This window comes from Apteryx mantelli, chromosome 1 (genome assembly GCF_036417845.1).
Source record: "Apteryx mantelli isolate bAptMan1 chromosome 1, bAptMan1.hap1, whole genome shotgun sequence".
In the NCBI taxonomy this organism is placed as follows: domain Eukaryota; kingdom Metazoa; phylum Chordata; class Aves; order Apterygiformes; family Apterygidae; genus Apteryx; species Apteryx mantelli.
Genome location: NC_089978.1, coordinates 4,282,460 through 4,304,968, shown reverse-complemented (window position 1 = coordinate 4,304,968; position 22,509 = coordinate 4,282,460). Strand labels below are relative to the sequence as shown.

At 49.4% G+C, this 22,509-nt stretch overlaps 1 long non-coding RNA gene across 1 annotated transcript; it reads left to right on the top strand.

The window, feature by feature from the left end:
* Positions 1 to 19,921: 19,921 nt before the first annotated feature.
* Positions 19,922 to 22,501, top strand: LOC136994050 (uncharacterized). The gene is made up of 3 exons (XR_010886284.1): positions 19,922 to 19,934; positions 21,845 to 21,886; positions 22,461 to 22,501. It is a non-coding gene; the product is annotated as an uncharacterized lncRNA (long non-coding RNA).
* The last annotated feature ends 8 nt before the right edge of the window (positions 22,502 to 22,509 follow it).

Sequence of the window (22,509 nt, the reverse complement as noted above, 5' to 3'; positions counted from 1 at the left end):
CTAAAATAGGCTTTTGGAAAGAGGCTGGGGATTCTTTAAAAAAAAAAAAAAGACAAAACAAAACCGAACCTGACGGCAGCACCAGAAAAATAAAAACTCGAGCTCAAAAGTGGTATTTTAAAACTAAGATACGCTTCAAAGCCCCCTGGGCGTGGGGTCCCAGGGTAGCTCCCGCTGCTTGATCCTTCTCTGAAGCGCAGTCGCGCCTTTATTTTATGCTTAGACAAGAATGCGTCAAACGGTGCCGTTCGGACGTTGCTGGCGCTCGATGCACACGTGACTCCTGCTTGCGCAGAGGCCGTCGTTTGCCTTCCCTGCCCTTTCCGCAGGGAGCCGTTTTGCACGTGGCGTGTGCGTGCGCGTGCGCGACTACCCCTCCCCACACGGGAGAAACCCAGTCACACCATTTTAGTACTTGTCCTTTTTAAAAATACTCCTCCAGGGCTGTTGAAAAGCCTTGGCCGGCCCTGGAAAATGGACTCATCTTGTAGCCGCGGGCCAATTTTTGTCACGCTGCCCCGTTTTCTGGCATGGCGCTGCAGGAAAAGGGAATTGGCTGCAGGCTGCTGACATTTGGGGCGAGCACCTAAATCCCCCGGGGACGTCGTGGGCGCCTCGGCCAGCTCTTGGCTTCGGAAATAAATGCAACGGGAATAAACTTTGCAGCAGGCCTTTGGCTGCGTGGATGTTTGACCTGCTCCTGGAATTTGTCCCCGGGGCCTCAAAACTGGAGAGTTTCCCACGTCTGCCACTGCCCTGTGCTGCTAAGGACTGTCCGTCCCCGTGCTCGGAGAAACAACCCCGGGACGGGGCTGTCACCTCTCCGGAGCAAGAGGCAGGAGAGCAATTCCCACGAGGGCATCCGCCGCCGAGGGAAGAGGCGTTTCCTTTGGCGGCAGCGGGAAGGATGCGCCCCAGCTCGTCTTCCTAAATGCCAGCCCCTTCCCTTGCTCCCCATCCAGGGGCTTCTCTCCTCTTGGGACCTCGCGGGAACAGGGAATGTCCCACAGAGGGAGAAGCACAACCGTCTTAAAATCCTTCCCGGTCAATCCATGCCCGCACTTCCTAGCAAAAATCAACCGGTGCGATGTCCAGCCTCAGCTGGGGGCGAATCCGGGAGATTGCCTCCTTCCTGCAATCGTCGGCTTTGCTCCCCGTTAAAAATCCCATCTCTGCTCAGTAGCCACCGCTGGACAGATGTTGCGGTGCCCCTCACTGCTGGATTTGCTCTCTTCTAGCTCAGGCGGATGCTTACCCGGCACCGATACAGCGTTACACCTTCTCTTACATAAACCAAAAGCCAAGTTTTCCTCCTGGAAGGAGACTTTTCCAGCCCTTCAAATCACACCCGTCCCATTTGGCCTCTCCTGCCTTTATCCCCCGGCGGAGGCTTTCGGCGAAGCGCCCGTCCGCCGCCTTCCCGCGCCTTCGGCAGGGCGAGCGCTGCCGTGCGCCTCGGCGGGTATCCGGGGATCCCGCGGAAATAATCACCCGGCTGCCGGCCGTGAAGAAATGAAGTTATGGGCTGTATGTGGCCGGCGGGCCGCGGGTCCCCCGCCCCCGGGGTAATACGTTTCGGGATGTGGATTTCTGTCGACAGAGCGAGACGGCCGGCTCTCTCCTCCTGATGAACACATCCCGCGGGGATAATGATACAGTTCCTGCTAAATTTTTACCATTGACCTTTTCTCTGCCGAGGAGTGGGAACGCTGCGCCGAGAGAAGTCTGGGGACAGCAGAGACCGTGTTATAATGCTGGAAAATGTGACTCGGCCTTTGAGGAATGTCATTTTTTCCCCCCTCTTTCCTTCCCTTTCCCCCCCCCCCCCACTTCTCCCCATGTTAGAAAAACGCAGCGCTGAAAACTCAAAAATTCAAAGCAAAAATCTCAGCGAGCGGCAGTCTGCTCCCCCTCCCGCCGCTGCCGCCTTCTTCTTCCCAGCTCCGTCTGAACAAGCAGCCAAGCTGTTAAATGCTTTTACCTGCTGTGTCCGAGTCAGAAGTTAAATAATGTGTGAATGAATGCGCAAGGAAAACAAGTGGCAGAGCGGGAGCGCGGGAGGGAGCGGATGATCGCTGCATTGCGAGAAGCAAGCAACGCGCGTCTCTTCCCCGCGCCCGTGTCGGTGGCATCGTGACGGGTCCATCTGACACTACTCAGGCGCCTCGCGTTGCGTTGCATTGCGTTGCGCTCCCGCTCGGGGTCCGCATCCTGCCAACGCTCCCCGGGTTTGCAGCGGGGCCAGGGGTGCGGAGAGATGCGGCACGAGAGCAACGGGGCTCCGGTTTGCTCCCGGAGGTCAGGCACGGCCGCAGAAACGTCTTCTCCGAGAGGCTGGGAAATAGCGACCGCACACGCGCGGCGGGCTGGATCCCGGTATCCCAGGACTTCCCTTTCACACGTGCACGGAAAGAAAAGCCGGCGGGAAGGTAGCAGCCCTCTGCAGGCCTGCCAACAGGAGAGAGCGCTATTAGTCCCGCTAACTAAATAGTGTAATTGCCACATCCTTTCTTCCTGGGCCTTCTTTGCTGCTCCTTGACATGGGGAAACATTTAGAAGATGTATACCATAAAGCACCATAAAGCATCTCAGTCTATGGACTACAATTTGAACGTGACTAGCTCGGATGGAGGTGAACATGCTGATGAATGCGTTTGGTCAGATGGCACCTGCCCCGTGCGTAGAAATGTGTGGTGCGCTCATCAAGGATGCTAATTAAGTCTCCACCTTGTTTCGGTGTTGCTGTTATAGTGCTTAATGTTCAAAGAGGTGAGGAGTGGAGAGGTTATATGGATTTTCTTTCAGGCTTTTCCCCTGAGACCTAGATTTGTCATGCTGAGTCTGCGCTTCTTAAATGAAGGGACCAAAGATGGGAGACCATAAACATACTGTACAAAAGTGCTCTACATGGGGCCACCAGTCCATCCCCTTTGGCCTTGGGGCCAGAGATCACTTGCTAGCCCTCTGTTACCTAGCAGTATAGACATAACCTATGAATCCCAACTTCCAGCCTCACTTCCAAGTGCTTATGTGCCTCTTTGCATGGTCTTTGCCCATATCCCGATGTTAACCAGCACTCCTCGGGGGAAGAAGTCTGGCTGCAACCACATCACCCAACTGTGCAACTGATAAGAGTGGAGGTGCGGGGTGAAGCAGTGCCGAAGCCTTCCCATCTGCACTTCAGGGGAGTTTTATTCTGGACTACCTCTAGCTTGGTCCCATGGTCCCATTACTGCTTGGTGCACAGTAGGTGACCTCCTGGAGTGAGTCTTCTGGTTTAGGTTTGTTCTGAACTGAAGCATCAACACAGATGCACTCTCTCCTCTTAGAGAGATGCGATAGTGAGAAAGACCATGAAATGCTTTTTCCCCCCCAATTCCAGTATGTATTCTTTGACTTTTGCTTCAAGTTTGAAGTTCAAATAAAACCAGACTTACATCTTGAAAGAAAACCTCGTCCCAAAGTTTCCCAGAGGCAGTTTCACCCTTGCAGCAGCAGTGGGACCACAAGCTGCTCACTCAGGGCTGGTGTATCTTGCCCTGCTCTTTCAAGACCCCCAGTGGTTTGACTTTCATCTCAAACACCGAGTCTGGATGAGCCTTGTCTGCCCAGCATTTGGCTAGTTATTTGCACTGCTCTAACAACGACGTTACTCTTCCCCTGGGCGACTTTGTCACTACAAATGAAGGTCTCCTAGGAGTTTTTCTCCAAGGATGAGTTTCAATGGGGCCCTTGGGGCATATTGCTGCATCCTCGTGTAAATGAGGCCTCAGCCACCAAAAAGTGGAGTTACTCCGATGTCAGACAAAACGTGAGCAGGATCTTTGCCGTTTCAGCTGTTACTTCAAGGTACACCATGGATTAACTACGATCACGCTTTCTGACTTTCTAACTGGTTTGAAAACTCCCACAAAGAAAATAATCAGTCACAAGTAAATAAGCAGTGCCACACACTCCACAACAAATTTATGATCTGGATACCTTCAAGGCTTCTAAGTAAAGACCACATATATTTTTTTTTTTCAAACATTTTATTTGGCAGGTGTTCCTGGAAGACCAGGGCCTGGTGGTGGGGGTGGGAACGGACTGATCAAGACCGCTCATAAGCCACGGTTATGAGAGTGCACACATCTTTAAGGTTCTTGGAGAAAAAACAAAACAAAATAGTATGGAATTAGGTTGAAGGTAATTTCTCAAGTTTTTTTTTCCCCCCCAGAGTAAAAATACATCACACAAGACTTGTCTTTCTATAGCTCGCAAGTAGAAAGGAAGGTAACTTGTTTGATGTTCCCTCATCTGAATGGATCTGCTGCGAGCCTATCCTGCATTTTTAATATCAGTCCTAAAAACATTCCAGGTACAGTTCTAGATGCTGGAGGGATTTGAGAAATGCTTTTGTGCTGCTGCCAAAATGCTAAAAGCAGTGTGTCATCAGTTTTCAATCAAGCATCTCTATGCCTTTTTTTTGTAAGTTGCTAAAAAAAGGTACACATAAAATGGAGAACAAAGACTTTTCATATAGCTTAAAAATTAGGTTCCTGATCACAGCTGTTGCAGGTGGTTGGTTGGAGGTGTTCTACAGGAGGACCTGGTCTTATGTGGGTACGTAGGGCAGTGGCAACGAGAAGAAAATGCCGTTGCTCGGCTTACTTTGCACGGTTGCGCTGTTTTGTACCAAATTTGATCACCATATTTTCCAAATCAGTTCCCAAGCAGGAAATCTAGACTATGGATCAGTGGCTGCCCTAATTTTTATTGGCAAATGAGGATCTTTATTGGTGGAATTATGAGCTAGCTGGACTTTACAGTCTTTGTGCAATGAAGCCAATATATTTACTACCAGTGTGATATTTTAAATCTAATCTAGCAAAGAACAAAGCTACCTTTCTTTCTGTCTCCTTTTTTCTTTTTCTTTTTCTTTATCTTCCTTCCTCCTCCTTTCTCTCTCTCTCTTCCTTCCTTCCTCTCTTTCTTCCTTCCTTTCTTCCTTTCTTTCTCTTTTTCTTTTCTTTCTCTTTTCTTTTCTTTCCTTCTCTTTCTTTCTTTTTTCTTTCACTCTTTCTTTCTCTCTTTCTCTTTTCTCTTTTCTCTTTCTTCTTTCTTTCTCTTTCTTTCTCTTTCCTTTCTCTTCCTTCCTCCCTTCCTTTCTGTTTTTCTTTTTCTCTTTTTTCTCTCTTTCATTCTTTCATTCTCTCTCTTTCTCTTTCTTTCTCTCTCTCTCTTTGTCTTTCTCTTTCTCCCTTTCTCTCTCTCTTTCTCTTTTCCTTCCTTCCTTCCTTCTTCGTATGTTGAAAGCAGAGCAGCCATTCTAATAAGGATACACTTACATTGGTAAAAGTAGCTTGACGCTAGAAGAAGAAAAAGCTAACTTTATTGAGATATTATGTTTATGCTGCATTTCTCTCCAATACATCATACCGATACATGAGACAGAGTCCTAAATCAGCACGACAGATCACAGATACAAAAGTCATTCCAGACTCCTTTAGTTTTCCAAATCAGAGATCCACCTTTCCAAAAGCACACTCCAGCATCGGTGATTATGTCTGTTAGTCCAAGATAGCAAATGCCTATTGAATTCAAACCCCCTGCGGAGGAAGGTTTGGTAGGGACCGACTGCGCTGTCCGTCACCTTCGGGGGACGTGGAGCTGGCTAGATCAGTCACTCACCTTCAAGAAGGCTGGAGATGAATCCAACCCTGTACTTGATGTTTTTTGGGAGAAGAAGACCGTATCAGCCATGACCTGGAGCGCGGCAGGTCTCAGCCAGAATGCCAGCTCCCATGTGCTAGGAGCTGCACAAATCTGAGCTGGCAACAAGTCTGCACTGATAAGGGATAACTGGTCCCATTAGCCACTGCAAAGCCAGCAGCTGTCGATAGAGTTAAATCAGTGAGAGAGCATATTTGTGGTATTTTGATGGCATTTTGCACATTTTGCTGGCATGGAAGTGTAGCAGAAAAGCCTCCCCATGGGCAGCCTTGTTGTCCAGACAAGCATGGCCCAAGGATGGGCAGGGCCCGGTGGACGAGCCGGCACAAGAGGCCAAGGCTCCTGGGCGGTCAGCAGAGACCGGCAGGACCTCATCTCCGAAATGCCCCTTGGAGAACCCTCTCTCCCTCCCCAGCTATGGAAGATCAGAAAGATCTCAGACAATGAATATTAAGTGCCTAAATTTAGCCAAGGTGGATAACCCCTCTCCTTTCACCTTCACGCAAGCACTGCCCCAAAGAGCGAGACTCGGGACTGAAAGGTCACGGAGAGGGAATAGGGACACGGGGTGAAATCACGGGTTTTGCAACACCCTCAGGGTGCCGCTGGAGAAGGGGCTGCAGCCCCAGCATCTCCCTTCCTCAGCCAGCACCAAGCCCTCCAAACCACTCGGCAGAGAGAAACTCCAACAGTGCTTTGTGTTTTGACTCCAAAAATTAAAAAAAAAAAAAAAAAAAAAGCCAAACACCAGCCCTCTCTGGGTTTCTTTTCAGGCTGGGAAGAATCACGGCGGTGCTGTGCGGAGAACACGCCGCCTCCGGCCCACGGTGCTCCCAGAGACACCGCCGGAGCCAGAGCGAGCACATCTGGATTCGCAGATCCTGGGACGGGCTCACAGCACCAGCGGCGAGAAAAAGCCACATTTTATTTGTAAACGGAGCAAAGTTACGATGATGTCACCGAAGCGCAATAAACATTGAATCCCACGATGCCGGTTTTATAGGCTCTGTTCAGAGCAAAGCCTCGCTTTAATATTGCGTCCACATAATCTTCAGTATGTAACATTTACTTAATTCTTTATTGTTAAAAACCCCAGAGGAAGAATATGCTAGTCCTAACCTCTTCTGGATCACAGTTCTGAGCTATTAATCTGTCATGTCAGCATATTTTATTAATACCGTTTTCCTGCGAGCTATCAGTAGAATACATCATAAGTCACTTACCATCTGTTGTGTAAGTGCGTTGCAAAGTATCTTTCTTCTGCAGATTATTGCTTTGATAGATTAGGGGTTTGTGCAGCCCTGATACTTCATCCCATCAATTTTAAGCTCTCAGGAGAGCCCTTGTGGGTATCCGATCAACGCAACAGCCTTTAACGATATCATCCTCAGCATGCCCCCACGGGCTGGAAAAGTGCTATTGCACCAGCTTTACATATGAGGAAACCGTGGTCCCGTTTCATGCTGCATTGCTTTAATTAGGAGCATTTTCTCCCTCTGCTCCATCCCTCCTCAGTGGGAAAAGATAAGCAGGTCCATAGGGGAAGGGCCCATTCTGCAGTCTGGATCGGTGAGCGGGCATGGACCTGGGTCTGGAAACTTTGCCAGAGGTGTCCTGTAGCATCGTAGCCCCCAAACTACTCACTTTTCTCTTTGAAGCTTTGCCTACGCCACGGGGGGGGTTTGGCACTGCTGCAACAGTGCGACGGGTGACCTACAAACCACCCCAGGGCAGCAGCGTCCCAGGGCGCAAAGCTCACGTTCTGGCTTCAAAATCCACCCCGCATAATTTTAGCTACATTTAAAAGCTGCGTTTAAAAGCCAGGTGCCTAGGTATAAAGAACTGTCTGCAGAAAAAAGGAGCAAGAGAGAGGCACCGAGAAGGAACAGTTCATTCCAGTCTAGAGAAGGTATCTGAAGAAGACGGGTGAACTGGAAGCAGCTTGCTTGCTCCGTCCCAAAATAAGTGTGAGATGTTGTCACTCTCATTGCATTTTTTTTTTTTTTTTAACATTTACAGAGATGGGGTATCCGTGGGCAGCTGACACCTCACCTAATGCAATGTGTCCTGCTGGCTGCTATTTTTTTCCCAATAAATCACTACCCACAATGTGCTCAGCTCTGTCGAGTCCTCGCCTGGGTTTTTCTCCTTGAGGAGGTGGCTGAAGAGCTCTCTGAGCTGGTGGTAAAATCTGGGACGCTGAATGGATGAGTTCTGCCCCGAAACCGGCAGCGCGGCCGCTCTGCTCACATCTCTCCTTGCTGCCCCTAAGGGCCGTTCTCTGGGACCTCGGCACGCTTGGCTCCCCAAAGCCCTTGTCCACGTCAAAGCAGCTCAGCATCCTGAGAGTTAAATCACATTTGGTATCCAACCAAGACCTGGAGGCTGAATTTCAGCCCAGAGTGAGTTTTTTTATGATCAAATTATAGACCCCAGAAAAAGAAGAAGAAAAAAAAAAAAAAACACCACCAAAAAGCCAACCCGAGGTTTATAATGGAAATCGTGACGGAGCCATGATTGTAGTAGCAGGAACAGCATCACTGTAATAGCAGGAACAGCATCACCATAATATGGTCATAAACTGGTACCGTCCTGCGGGGTATTATAAAAGGAAACAAAAAAAAGGTGTCTGAAGTGCACTTGGTATCCCCAGCAGGTCTGGGGAGGTTGGTGCCACTGCTGGCAAAGCTGGCTCGTGGTGGGGCCCTTCGGAGCAGGATGGGACGGCGTCCGCCTGTGAACCTCCGCCTGGGCCAGCTCCGTCCCTCTGCACCCTCAAGAGGGGAAAAACTAAACATATTCATTTCCAGGACAGACGGCACCAGCTAAATGCAGTGCAGCCCAAATTATGCTGGGCAAAGCGGTGCTGGATACAGTAATTTTTCATGGTGTTGGTCTAATTCAAAAGTTGAGGCTTTTCCAACATTTCAGGAGAAAACAAGCTTCTGGATCTCATCTTTATTATTATCTGGCCATAAAGAGAAGGAAAGCGTTTGTGAGCTTCTTGCAAATCCCCAGTTCTGAACTTCTGCTCTAGATCCTAAGTTTGCAATGAGTTTAGCCCGTCCTCTCCACGATCTCTTAAAAAACACAGAGCAGAAATTATGTTTGGCTCCAGCAGAAAGTGAAAACTGAGAATGATCCAATAAAGAAACAATGGTCACATTTTATTGCCTTACTCGCCCATGGTTTCTTGAGCATGACTTACGGAAGCTTTGATTTACGCTGGTGCAAGCTTTATCTGCTGCTGTCTTGGCCAGCTCATTCTTAATACCGAGACCTATGGGCCTCTGCTGACTTTCTCGGTTAAATAAATTAAAGCAAATATAAACGTTAATGGAAGCCGCTTTATTTATGGCTAGATTTGAGTCCTGTCTCTTGCACCGTGGGTCCAATCCAAAACCCATTAATCCGAAGCCTACTGACATCACTGCATCAGGCCCTATCTGTGCTCTTTCCCTGCGCACTAAGAAAGGGGCAGCTAAAAAGTAATTTTCAATGAGATTACATTATCCCGCAAAAGCCATTCTGCGCAAAACTTCCAACCCTTGGCACCTCTGGGGAGGCAGAACACGCAAGATATTTTAGTGGCTGTTGCTTGAAGGCTGAAGATATTCCTCCAGCGAGGCTTCCCCCTGCTTTCCTCTCCATGCCAACCATCCCACCCTCTAAATATCTCCTCGCGAAACATTTTGCAATGCATCACGCGCTGTTTGTGGCCAAACACATTTTTGGCTCCCATATATGATACAGAACCTACTTCCAACTCTTTAGACACTTTCTCAGATTGTTCCTTGCCAAACCTTTATTTTTTTGGCTGGTTGGAAGGAAAGAGCTTTCTGCTGCTTTTGTTATTATTATTATTTTATTATTATTATTATTATTATTATTATTATTTATTCAGAGATGCTTTCTGCCACATGTACTTGGAGAACTGCTGGCTTGCCATCCAGTGTCTGCCTTAATGCATTCTGGTATGCATCTTCGCCATGCCCCTATTTTCACTTCTGGTCAAAAAAAAAAAAGCAAAGCAAGCAAACAAAACAACACCCAAGCAACCTAAGAACATTTACGTGCTCTTTTTGTGCTGTGGAGAATAAGATCAGAAGAAAGGGGCAATGCAAACGGTGAAAAAGTGGAAAAATATGGGAGTTGTCCTGCAAAGTATTAGGATGAGTCAGTAATTGAAGCTGTTGTTTTTGCACATGGAAGTAGCCAGTTTTGGATTATCGTTGTAGCATAAAGTCTTACTGTTATCGCAGCCATGGGAGGGATAAAAGGAGAAACAAGCAGCAGGATCAGCTCCTCAATGAATACGAACTGTTATAGCTCACCGAGGCTCTGGCTTTTCCCGTCTGATCGTGTCCTGCTGATATTAATAGAGCTTTTCCACCACGTTCAGTGGGGACTGGATTTGGAGGCTTAAAGGCAAGGAGAGACCGTTCGGTCAGACCTCCATCACGAAACAGGCCAAGGTATCTCACCCAAACGGTTACTACCGCAAAGTACCTCCAATTTCTGGGTGAGCATGAGTGTGTCTTTTGGGAAGGCGTCCAGGCTCGCCAGATTTATAGGCAGCACGCAACAGAGAAACTTGCTTCAAACCTGATGTGTTCAAGCACATGCACACCCAGACATGATATTCATGTCTCGGCAGTATTAGGAAGTTGGCAATCTAACAAATCGAGGTAATTCTAGGAGGCCTGATGCCTTTGCATCCATTCTGGTCTGCATTTAAAAATAAAGAATACTATTTATATTGCGCCGGCAGGGCTTGGGAGCCCAGCGGGCTGGCTTTCTCTGTGCCAGGCACCTTGTGCACACATAGTAGGAAGGATTTTGTGCCCATGAGAAGCTACCAGCCCTTGGAGAACAGTGGGAGAGGAGAAGAGAAATGAAACTCTGCCCACAACGGGACGGGGAGCTGGGGGAGTCCTCAGATTAATCAGTTCCTCCATTTCTGTCCTAATCAGTCATCCCAAATGCTTTAGAGAGCCCGCGCCTGCAGGGGGATAACCCCAGCAGGGGTTACCTTCCACCGGCCGCGTCCTCCAGAGGCTCCCACGAACGCAGCGAAGCCTTCTTGGTCGCATCTCACAGGGCTTGGTGGGGACCAGGGATGGAGACGGGGACCAGGGATGGAGACGGGGACCCAAGAGGGGATTTTGCACGCCGTCCTCCAAGACTTGCAGCTGCTGCGCGTGGAGTTCAGCGTGAGAAAAGCATGCTGTTATTTTGCGTTCTTTCTTCACTTTTGACAAATCTTGGGACTCTTTTTCTCCCTCCCCCTTCCCTTTCCCCTCGCATGAGGCCTCATTCCCTCCCCAGCTGCTAGCTCACTCGCGGCAGCTCTGAGCGGGCTGTGGGATGTGTCCCTGTACGGGGGATTAAACAAGACCCCTATCTCTCTTCCCCAGAATTTCCCCTTAATGAACTACCTAAAATTTCCCTGTCAAACCCTCATCTTTCCGAACAAAGTGAAAAGTGGATTTCAAATACGTCTTGCGCTTGGTTGAAGAGCGAGTAGGCTTTGTGAATATTTACCCTACAGATTTCCTCAATTAAAATAGCTTCATGAATATTTGTTCTGCAGATTCCATGCAATTAAGTGAATAAATTGATACATAATGGCCTGTGTTTTCCAAGAGCAGGACAGCATCCAAGCGATAGCATAGCAAGGAGGCAAGAGGAAAAATGCCTGCCTTTGGTACTATGCCATCCTGTAATTTACCCCTGGGACAGCTCTGGAATAAACTTCATGTAACTCAGTGGTGAATCAGGCCCTGAAACCATACTACATCCTCCAAAAAGCTCTGCCTTGGTCAGCACCTATTTCACAAACTTTTGGCACGTGAAGCAACTGTGAAAATGTTGAAGTCCGTGTCAGTCAGGCTCAGATTGTTGGAAGTGGTGTCATGTCATCACGGATGGACGTGAACTTCAATATGCAGTTTCACTGAAGTAAAACAAAGGTTAGGCAGCTTGTTTAGAGGGATGTGTGTGTTTTTGCACGTGTGGGGCATACACACATGCGCGAAAAATGAATGAAATAAATAAAAAGAGAGGTTTTTTTAGGGTTCCGTACTCTGTTGTGTAATCCTGACATCTGTAAGAGGAAATAAATAGCATAATCAAATCTTTGTAAGGAAGCAGAAACCCTGACTAAACAGTCAAAGTGGAATCAGAGAGAAAACACACCACACTCAAGAAAAGAATCACTGCTGTCAACAAAAAGGGTTCCTCTCCAATATTTTCCAGACAGTTTTATATAACAGTGAAACATCCAACCTCGATGTTTCTTGGAAAGGATGAAAGGTTTTCTCAGCATCTCCTGGAAGACCTTTCCGTAATAAAACCCAGAGAAAAGGAAGATGACTCAATTCAGATGGCTTTAAAAGAAAGTCAGAGACCAGGTTTTCAGAAGCTGGGCTCCCAGCAGCGCGAGCAGACGGACGTCTCCCAGTGCCAGCAGCTGTGACCCTTCTGGACATCTTTTCAGAAGAAACCAGCATCCCGTGTTGAGACAACAGCCATGCGTTAGTGGGGACTAAATGGGGGGCAGATGCTTGAAAATCAGCCCCCGGGTCAAAGGGAGCACTCAACAGAGGAGCTGAGGAGCTTCAAGCCCACGTCTCCAAGAGCTGGGGAAGGGGTCGGTGAGGCTGATGTATAAAATGTCTCCTAAGAAATGCAAGGAAGTTTTAAGTAAGAATGTAAAAGCCTGATTTGTTATGTATCGTATATAATTACATAGAGCAGGGTGCATCTGGGAAAGGATTTCCTCATCCAAATGCTTCCAAACTGAGTTTCGAATTATGACATCTTGCCTGTGTTTCTAGCAGCTCTTGTCATGTTAGGTTATAAGGTGATTATGCTCTGCTACCGTTAATCCCCTTGCTGTCCCCAGACTCCACAGAAATGCAGCTTTTCCTTAAGGTTACAGAAAGAAACGCTTGGCTGAGATGGGGGGTTGTGGGTCACCTTGGGATCCTTCCCTAGATTTGGGACTGTAGGTTCTCCATCCAAGGGAATGGGCTTCCTGCAGGGCCAAGGGAGGAGGAGAGGACAGGGTCAAACCTCTTCCTTTCGCCTCACTGGGGTGTCACATGCCTATGTCACATCTTCGGGGTTTTTTTTGCTTCACCTTGATCAGAAATGTGTCCCTTCAGCATAAAGAGTTGTGTCGGGATCTTCAGAAATGTTCAGCACCTCCAGTCATGGCTGGGTTTGCAGAGGTGGTCAGCTCCCACTTAGGGAACCAAAAATCAGATTTTCAAAGGGTGCCCACACGAACAGCATTGAAATATTTGCATCTCTGACAGCAGGGACAGCTGCCTTGAGCACTGCCAAAAATCCAGTAAGACAATCTTGTCTGAAAACCTCTCTCGAAGCTCTTTGAAAAACCCGGCCCTAATGCTGCCTGCATGAGATGGTCCCAAGACCTGCTCTGTCAGAACAAGAGCTGGCAACACTCTCTCCTGGTCCACACATCTCATCACAGAGACAGAAAGAGTTTGGGGATCAGGGACTAAATTAAAAATGGGCAGAAATAGGGATGTCTAACACATGTCTTGCTCCCAGACGAGGTGTTTTTGTCTCTTGGCCAGCATTTGCAAGGCTGCGATCACAATGGGAGACGTTTCACTAAACAGTTTACATTGCTCCTCCTATTCCAGAAAGGTTACTGAGGCATTTTGTCCTTTCCAGTTGGTCTCCATCTCTCCACTTCCGCAAATCTCTGTTTTTGATTACACATCCATCGCTAAGCCCCCTGCGAGGAGGCCTCCCAGTCCTGCACCTCGGCAAGGGAGGGGTTACTGGATTTCTTTGTACGGAAGAGAAAGAGCTACCCCACCCTGAAGGGATCATGCAGCCTGTCAGCTTTGGAGAGAGGAGCTGACAGCTGGTTTTTATTAGGATGGAAGCCTTTACAAGGCAGCATTTGGGGCATGGGTGGGACCTTTGGTTTGGGGGAGAAACATGCTCTGCTCGGTCCCCCAGCTGCAAGGTCGTGCATGCATGGTCTCCTGCCAAATGGCACGAGGGTCAAGAGACTCTGCCTTTGATTTTTCCCCTGGCTGGTGATGGGATGTGAGGGATATGGGGTGGTGCGAATGAGAGAGGAGCTGGCTTCCCCTGTGCTTTGGAGTGAGGAGGAGGTGTGCTGAAAGGTCGTGGGTCCCCCCAACCAGCAGGCACAGTGGGGAACCCTCCTGAGGACCATCTTTTTTAGGGTCTGTTCCTGCCTTTCCCAGGCTCCCCGGACGCAGAGGGCTCTGTCTGACGTGGGGATGGCACATCATCTCAGCTGGAAATGAAAAAAAACCCTCCCGGTGTCTGTGCAGGAGTTTGTTTTCACAGCTAGATGCTAAATGCAAAATGCACGGATTGCATTTGCTGGCCTTCCTTTCCTCTAGATAGAGAAGTTATTGCCAGTCTGGGTAAACCGAGGCACAGCAGCAAAAGTACTACACAGGCTTTTCCAGATGCAAAAGCTTTGGTGAATAACTGCAATCTCATTGTCCCTTTGCATCCCTCCACTCCCACTTTCGTTGTGGTCTCTCTTTGTGGGATCTCTAGGGAAAAAGTTTGGTTTTGTTCTGCATTTGTCCAGCACCAAGTGCAATATAGGACTGTTTTCTCACAGCTGGGGCTATCCTGTGCTCCTGCAGGATAGCTTATGAGTGATGATATTAAAGACAAGGTGAGGGAGACGAATGTTATTGACATTTGGGGAAGGTGAATTGAGGGTACAGCCCCGAATCCTGCCCCTTCCAGGCAGGTAAGCTGGATATTAGTGCACAAAAATATATGTGTGTTAGGCACCAGGCAGTTCACATATGGTCTTTATAGGGTCCGCCCACTGTTGCCCAGTCCGGACGCTACACGGGGGGCCGAGGAAGACTTGCTGAGCTTCTGCCTCACTTGCCTGTCCCTCAGGAGCGTTGAAACTTGCTAGGAGGCAGGCTAGAGAGGAGATTCCTCAAGTATTTTTATTATTCTTCCTTTTAATTTGGAGCAACCTCAGGGGCTGAGTTCTTCCTTATATACACAGTCCTGCTTTCCAGCATTTTGCAGAAGATTTTAGCATCTAACGGTCAATGTTTGTTCTCTCCCTCAGAAGACAAAACTTTTGGGTGAATATTTAAACCCAGTGTGCTCGTTTGGGTTTTTTTAATAGGTGGAGGAGCATTAAAAAGAAACCCTATCAGTGCCTGAAATAGAAACTTAGAGGCCCAGTAAAAAGCCTATGTTTGCCTAAATTAGTAACTACAAGGGCACCAACTGGGTCGCTCATCTATAATTTATTGTTAATTGGCATTGCTCGCCAGAAAACATTCTCCAAAGTCTGGGCAGGGCTTGGGGGATATAAGGCTCAGAGATGTTTCCCAATATAGAGTTTGGATATGCCCACCCTGCTATGGGTAAGAGGGCTTGGCTTTGTATACCCCAGCCATGCTGAGCCAGTTGCATTAGGGCCCGTAAATAGTTGCTGGCCCGTATTATTTATTCTTACAGATGGAGCCTGGAGCCCATATCTGAAGACTGCCAGTATACTCATTGAAAATGGAGGAATGGCATCCTGTCGCATACCCGAGCGCCTCCCAACCACCAGTCCCAGCGAAATAATTAAAACCTCCGTAGAACATTTGCAAATGGCTCTTTTTAATGATGTCCCATGCAGAACATACCCTAACGTCGGGCAGAGTCTTATCCTCACCCCCCGTCTGTGTGATGACTTGCATAGCTCATTCATAGCACACAGCATCTCGAAACTCGCTGATAAAACCGTAATACCACACCCCACAGTATACATAACTATGTCATATTAATAAATATTTGCAGAGTGCCCCGACTTGGCACGGTGCTTTAGGGATTTTTAAATAAAGGAACATGGCCCCCTGCTCTAGGAGAGTTTATACTCGGGTCCTGGTTCTGCGTATGTTTTATGTTATTGTGATTCATCCACAGAGGGTCTTCTTTCTTTGGGTGGGGGATGGAAGAAGAAATGTGGGTGAGGAGACACATGCATAAAAATGAATGATAAATGACGCTCCAAAGGCAGCATGGGTGGGCCCAGGGCGTTAGTAATGGAATATGCCTTTTTTGCACCAATGTTGTTGGTTCAAATCCAGTTGAGCTCCTTAGCATCTAAATGGCGTCCCTATCGAAATGGCAGTGTATGGTTTATGCAGCGCGACTTTGGTGAGGTCAGTCTGTGAGATAATCAGGATTTTTGCAGGGGGATCCAGAACTCTTCCCCACTCACCTCCAAATTACGTCGGAGGATGTAGGCAGGTGTAGCTGCGGTCCAGGTGAAGTGAGGCTCACCTGTGTTGCCTAAGGTTGCTCTGAAGACTGATGTCTCACCTCTGTATGCCCCGGCAAGGACTGGCTGGCAGATTTGGATGGGTTCCAGTTTCATTTACATTAAGTTATACCTACTGTAACAAACAGCAATAAATCCGTATTTTCCAGTCCAGTACCATTGTGACCTGCTAATTTTTTTTTACTGCCCCAAAGATATTTCTAAAGGTTCACCAGCTGATTTTCCAAATAATTTTTGAGTCTAATAATTAGATCAATTAGGGAATGCAATCCAGAAAATACTGACCCACTGTCTCCAATTCTGATAGTGGGTGGCTACATTCATTCCTCGCATAGACAGAGTGTCTTTGCAGGCTGCAGTTCTGAAGAGGGTTATTTGCTCCACAACCATTTACTTCCCAGGGGGTTTTTTCAGCTGACTGTCTTAAATGCTTTTGTAAAGTCCCAGCTCTGATTTATTTATTGTCACACTAGCACAGCCACTTCTCTTTCATGAAAACCTCATGGAAAATGTTGAATCAAGTTGTCTTCTGCTGATGAAAATGGTAATCATTTTGGCCTACAGAAATGCCAAGAATCCTAATGATTGCTAAGCTTTTAGATTCAGACCCCCTGGTCCAGCACTCGGGTCCTGTGAAATAAAACTCCACATGCCCACCAAGACAGCGCCTCACTCCCCACGCACCCGAAGGGCATCCAGGCTCTGCCACTGCAACCAGCCAAGTCCAGGCCCAGATGTTTGCGTGAGAAGCAGGAGACAAAAGACCTTCAATATTTCAGCAATGACGTTCCCGATCCAGCAAAGCACTTGGAGCACAATGTGTCACATAGAGATTAGGAGGATTTAAACACATGCTGAAATGTTTTGGCATTTCTGGGCCTGTGGGCTTGTCTACACAAGAAAGTGTCCCAGATTAAAGGCTCGGGGTGGTTTTAAAGTCCCCTAAGCTCTTCCTGAATTACTCCCTATACGCCTGTGGTCAGCCCAGCATCTTCCTTGCCATTCCTCTCCTGGTTCCTTGTTCTGTATCCCACCTGCTTACTCCTGCTTCAGCCCAGGATACCTGTTTCTATTCCCCTGCCCTTCCAGCTCCTTCTCCAGGTTTCACTGAACAAACTGGGGCTGCTGAATCTAGAGAAAAAAAGACTGGACTGGGCAGGATAATAGGCTTGAAATATGGCCACTGCAAAGGGAAAAAGAAGAATCTGTTCTTCGTGTCCATGGCTTGTGAAGGAGGACTTGGCCTTCACAAGGAGCACCTCTACAGTGGTAACCGGACGGATGCCTGGGAGCCATCTCCTCATGTGGATGTGGCACCTCGATCACATCCTTGAGAGCGCAGCTGACAAACAGCTCTTGCAAATGACACAGGGACTTGATACGTGTCCTCCTGGCACTGTTTTTAAGAAACTTAATGAATGGGTTGGGTGCAAGACAGCTCTTATGGTACAGCATGCCTTATTGTATTTTTTGTGCAGCTCCAAGCACATTAGGGTCTTACTGAAATAACATGAGCATTATAACCACTGCTACTATGACTTCTACTATTACTGATTAATAACCACAGCACTTTCCCGATGGCTCTTTAAAGATTAAGCTAATTTGGAAAAAGGCTATTCATACTGAAATCAGGGCATGTGCACGGGAGGCGAGACTGCAATAGATATTCCAGGCAACTTCCCCAAGTAAATAAGTCCTCCCTGGAGAACCCCGACAAAATCTCCTCTGAGGAGACACACATTTTGGGGGGACAGCAGGGTGGAAGAGGGCTGGAGAAATGGGAATCTCGGACAGTTTGAGTACTTACGTGCAAATGTCACACAAAGAAAAATGGACACACTGTGCAAAGCTGCTGGCAAAACTGGGTCTTAAACAAATAATATAGTGGCTTTGGGAATTTGGGATTGTGTATTCAGGGTTCTTTGCAGTTCGCGGAGGAAAGCCCATTAGTGACCTGTGTACATGAATGCAATCTTTCCAGCATGGGGACAGACAGATAAAAGTATTAGCCCATATAAATAGCTTTTCCGAAAGTAGACCTCTAGGAAAATTATTCTGAAGAATAGGTCCTAAGACTATAGTGTCTATAGTCTTCTCTTCTTTCACCTGAAACCTACAATTAAACTGACTGAGCAAAATGACACCAATTTGTTCACAATCCGTGGCTGCCACAGGAGTCTTAAATTCAGACTTGTGGGGTTTGTGGTTGACTAGACAGCCATACTTTTCTTTCCTTTTTTTTTTTTTTTTTTTTTCTTTGGGAGGAAGCATACAATCACCAAGCCTCAGTCGCTGAGACTGGCATAAAAGGAAAAAATCAGATCTCGAAAGCTGGACTTTCCGCTGATTAAAGAAAGATCAAAGGAAATGCGACTGTGAAAACCGACGGCTGACAGCAGGATTCAATGAGGCAGGACGTGTATTTGTGTTCTGCGTTACGACTGTCATGTAGTGATTTCTTAGCCTCGGAGGGAAAAGAAATCCACCTGACAGACCCGTGCATGAAAAGTATCTTTGTCCTTTAATTGGCAAGTCAGTCGCACGGCCAAGCAAACTCTAATCATCCTCTGGAGAGGTAACATTTAAAGTTTCCGGCGAAAAATATTAACTAGCCATTTTTGCGAATCATTAACTGCTCGTTAGAATAATGCAGCGGCAGTGCCAGCGCTCGCCCTCCGCTGCAGCCACAACCGAGTGCCTTGTAGCCCCCAAAGCCGGCGGAAAACCCCGCGGAAGGTGCCGGCCCCGCCGGGGGAAGTGTGCCCGGCGGAGCCGCGACACCCAAAGCGCAGGTTTTCGAGGGAAACGGGCTTATTCGCTTGCACCGATTTGTCAACCCGCCGCCGCGCCGTGGCTCTGCGGGCGGGCGGGCGCGGGGATCCCGGGAAGGGGAAGGGGGAAAGGAAAGGGAAGGGGGGAAGGGAAAGGGAAGGGGGAAAGGGAAGAGGAAGGGAAAAGGGAAGGGGGGAAGGGAAGGGGAAGGGGTCCCCGGGGGAGTTTTCCCCGCCCGCCCGCCGCCTCCTCTCGCGCCGGGCGCGCCCCGCGCAGCCCGCCCGCCCCTGCCGCTGCCCCTGCCGCTGCCCCTGCCCGCGGGGGGATGCGCGGGGCGCGCAGCCCTCCTCGCGGAGCCCTTTGTTATGCTAATGCGGGCTGACATCACGCCGCATATCAAAGCCGCGGGGGCCGCATATAAGGCGGCTCCGCGGGCCGCCGCGGCAGAGGCGCCCCGGCCCCCGCGCTGCCGCCCGTCCCGGCCCGTCCCGGCCCGGTCCAGCCCCGCCGCGCCCGCGCAGCCCGGCGGAGGTAAGCGGAGCGGAGCGGCCGGGCAGGCGGCGCCGGGGGCGGCTCGGCTGCGCGGAGCGGTGCGGGGCCGGGGGCGCGGCGGGGGGGACCGGACCGGTCCCGGCGGGAGCCCCCTGAAATGCCGAAGGTGCGAGGGCGAGGATGGAGGAGAGCCGTGAGCCTGCAAGGGAGAGGGGAGACCCGGGGGGCTGCACGGCAGGGAAGACCCTAGGGGTGTCAGGGGAGAGGGGAGACCCGGGGGGCTGCAGGGGAGAGGGGAGATGTAGGAACCTGCAGGGGAGAGGGGAGATGTATGAACCTGCAAGGGAGAGGAGAGACGCGGAGGCTGCAGGGGAGAGGGGAGATGTATGAACCTGCAAGGGAGAGGAGAGACGCAGAGGCTGCAGGGGAGAGGGGAGATGCTAGGGGTGTCAGGGGACAGGGGAGATCTATGAGCCTGCAAGGGAGAGGGGAAACCCGGGGAGGGGCTGCGGGGGAGAGGAGAGACCCAAGGGCTTCGGGGGAGAGGGGAGATCCCGGAGTTGCAAGCGTGAGGGGAGATCCTGGGAGCATCGGGGGAGAGGAGAAACCCGGGGGCTGCAGGGGAGAGGTGAGACCCAGGGGACTGCAAGGGAAAGGGGAGACCCAGGGGTATCAGGGAGAGGGGAGATGCAGAGGAGAAGGGGAGACCCAAGGGTTTCAGGGGAGAGGGAAGATCCAGGGAGCACCTGGGGAGAGGGGAGACCCGGAGGCTGCAGGCTCCCTGTCCCTGCTCCCCGTCCCCGCTTCAGGACCTGGGGGTTTGCATTAACCCCCCCAAAGAGCCAACCGTGCTCCTACTGACAGCAGCAGCCTGGCAGCAGGCTCAGGTGGATGTCTTTCCTCCTCGGGTGGGAAAGCTGGAAAAAATGCGCAACGGATACTCACACACCGATATAGTTCACATTGCCTGTTGCTGTCCCTGGGATCGGACTCTCGGAGGTGTCAGATGGGGGCTTTTTCGGCATGCCAGTGTGGGTCTGGCTGCAAACAGCCTCGGGTTGAAGGGAAAAGGGAGCTCTGAGGGGAAAAAAAAAAGCAGTTCAATTTCTTAGGAGTCCGCAGGCCACTTGCTGCAGGTTTGATCAGTGACCCAGAGCTCTCCAGAGCTGTAAACAGCACGTCTGCCCCGAAGAGTCTCCCTCCTTCCCTCCCCTTGCAAATTCCTCTTGCAAACGTAACCTGTGCTGGAGCGAGTGGGAAAAGGCATTATTACCTCCCCAAAAAGCAGGGGTGCCATCGCAGGCCAAACTCGGAGCTCTCGGGGTGGGGGTGAGAGGTTAGATCATTCCTATCCCCCTTGGGGAAAAGGCTGTGATTTTTTTTCCTGGGGGAGGCAAAGCAGAGGACGGTGTCGGCTGATCAGGGTTAGCGAGACCATTCCAGAGCGTTAGAGACATTTTACACCCAAGTCCATGTTGTTCAGCAATTCAGGGGAGAAAGATAAGGGGTCTGAAATATCTAAATGGACACTAAAAGGCATGGGCAGGATTAAGGGCTGAAGGTTTCCAGTGTCCTCCTGAGAGGTGGGAGGGGAGAGTTTCCGAAGGCAAAAAGATGCAGAAATAGCCTGAAACAAGCAGTAAGCCTGGATGCTCGTGGGAGCGCTGCCTTCCCCTTCACGGGACACATCGAAAACAAATCCGAGAGGGCATTAAAGAAAAACAACCCGTGGCGAAGAAATCCTGCCTCCCTTGCAGTCAGTCGGAGTTTCGTCTCGGACTTCAAGGGAGCCGGGAACTCACCCCTAGAGGTTATTAAAATCCTTTGTAATAACAGCACTTCTCTAGTAACCCTTTACACCAGGCGCTGGGGTTGTGATAGCCAAAGAGCAGCCTGGGTGGAAAAACACACAGCAGATGGCAGAAAATGCCCCCAGAAATACTCTTTCTCCCTCCAATTAATTGCTACCTACATAGAGGTGTTAAGGCAGAAAGGTGCAATGGGGACAAAACCAGACGGGCTCGGGGTTGGGGGTCAGGTAGGATCGGTTTGCTCCAGGTTAAGGACTTGCAAAGGGGTTCCCCGAAGTGATACCAGCCTTTCCTAGACGTGTCCTGCACGATGGGCTTTAGGACTGCAGAAACGCGGAGGCTTTAGCAAGGAGTGGAATTTGCCCGGCATGTTTTTCTGTTTGTTTTGCTGTTGGGTTGCTTTTGGGGTGGGCTACACTCGGGAAAACCGCTGCAAAGACCACAAAGAAAGGCCCGAAGCGTCATCTGAAATGAGTAACTGAAGGGAAACCCATTTACTACTATTAATACTGTTGTTAAAATAAGCAAGCCTTGCCCCGGGGACGGAGGGGACCCCTCAGACTTTGAGTCCTGCACCTGGTTTGTTTGCTGGTTTGTTTATTTGTTTGGACTGGAGAAGGGAAAAAAGGGGGGATCCTTGAGAGCTTTTGTCTCCTCCTGGCTGCTCCTCGGAGACAAAACCGGGATTGTGTGTTTACTAAGTCGCAGCCCTTTCCTTGAGCTCCAGGTGCCTGAGGACTTGGAAGAAGTGAGAGGCAGAGTTAATGAGGTGAGAAGGAAAGCAGAAGGGAAAGAGCAAAACCCATTTGTTGTAACAGATCAGACAGACTGAAACATCTGCAGGGCATGGGCACCTGCGTTAGTCGAGAAATGCAGTTTTTATAATTTGTCTTTTCTGGGGAAAAAAAATAAATCCGTACGGCTGGAGAGAAGGTAGGGAGAGATAAATAGCTATAGATTTGGGCTCATCTGGAATTTATCTTTTTTTTTTCCTTCTTCTTCTTCTTCTTCTTCTTCTTCCCAAGCAGTTGCACAAACCTTTTTTTGAGGAGGGGGGGGAAAAAAGTGAAACGGCGAATGAAGCCGTGCCATATGCAGGGTTAAATGGAAACACACAATCAGACCATAACTCAGGGTGTAATTCAAGCCATACGTTGTGTCTGTCTGTTGACTCTAAGGGTTCTGTCAGGAGCTGGCGAGGGAGGGGACTGCGAGGGGGGGATCCAAACTTTTTCGTGATTCATAAACCACTCCTTTGCAATTCGGATAATAGATCTCCCTCGCGCGACGACTCGCTAAGCCTCAGAGTTTAACGATAGCCGGTGCTCTCTCTCTGCTTTCAGGTTGCTCATCTCCGAGGAGGAGCAGCATCCAAGCTGAAGGAAATACCTC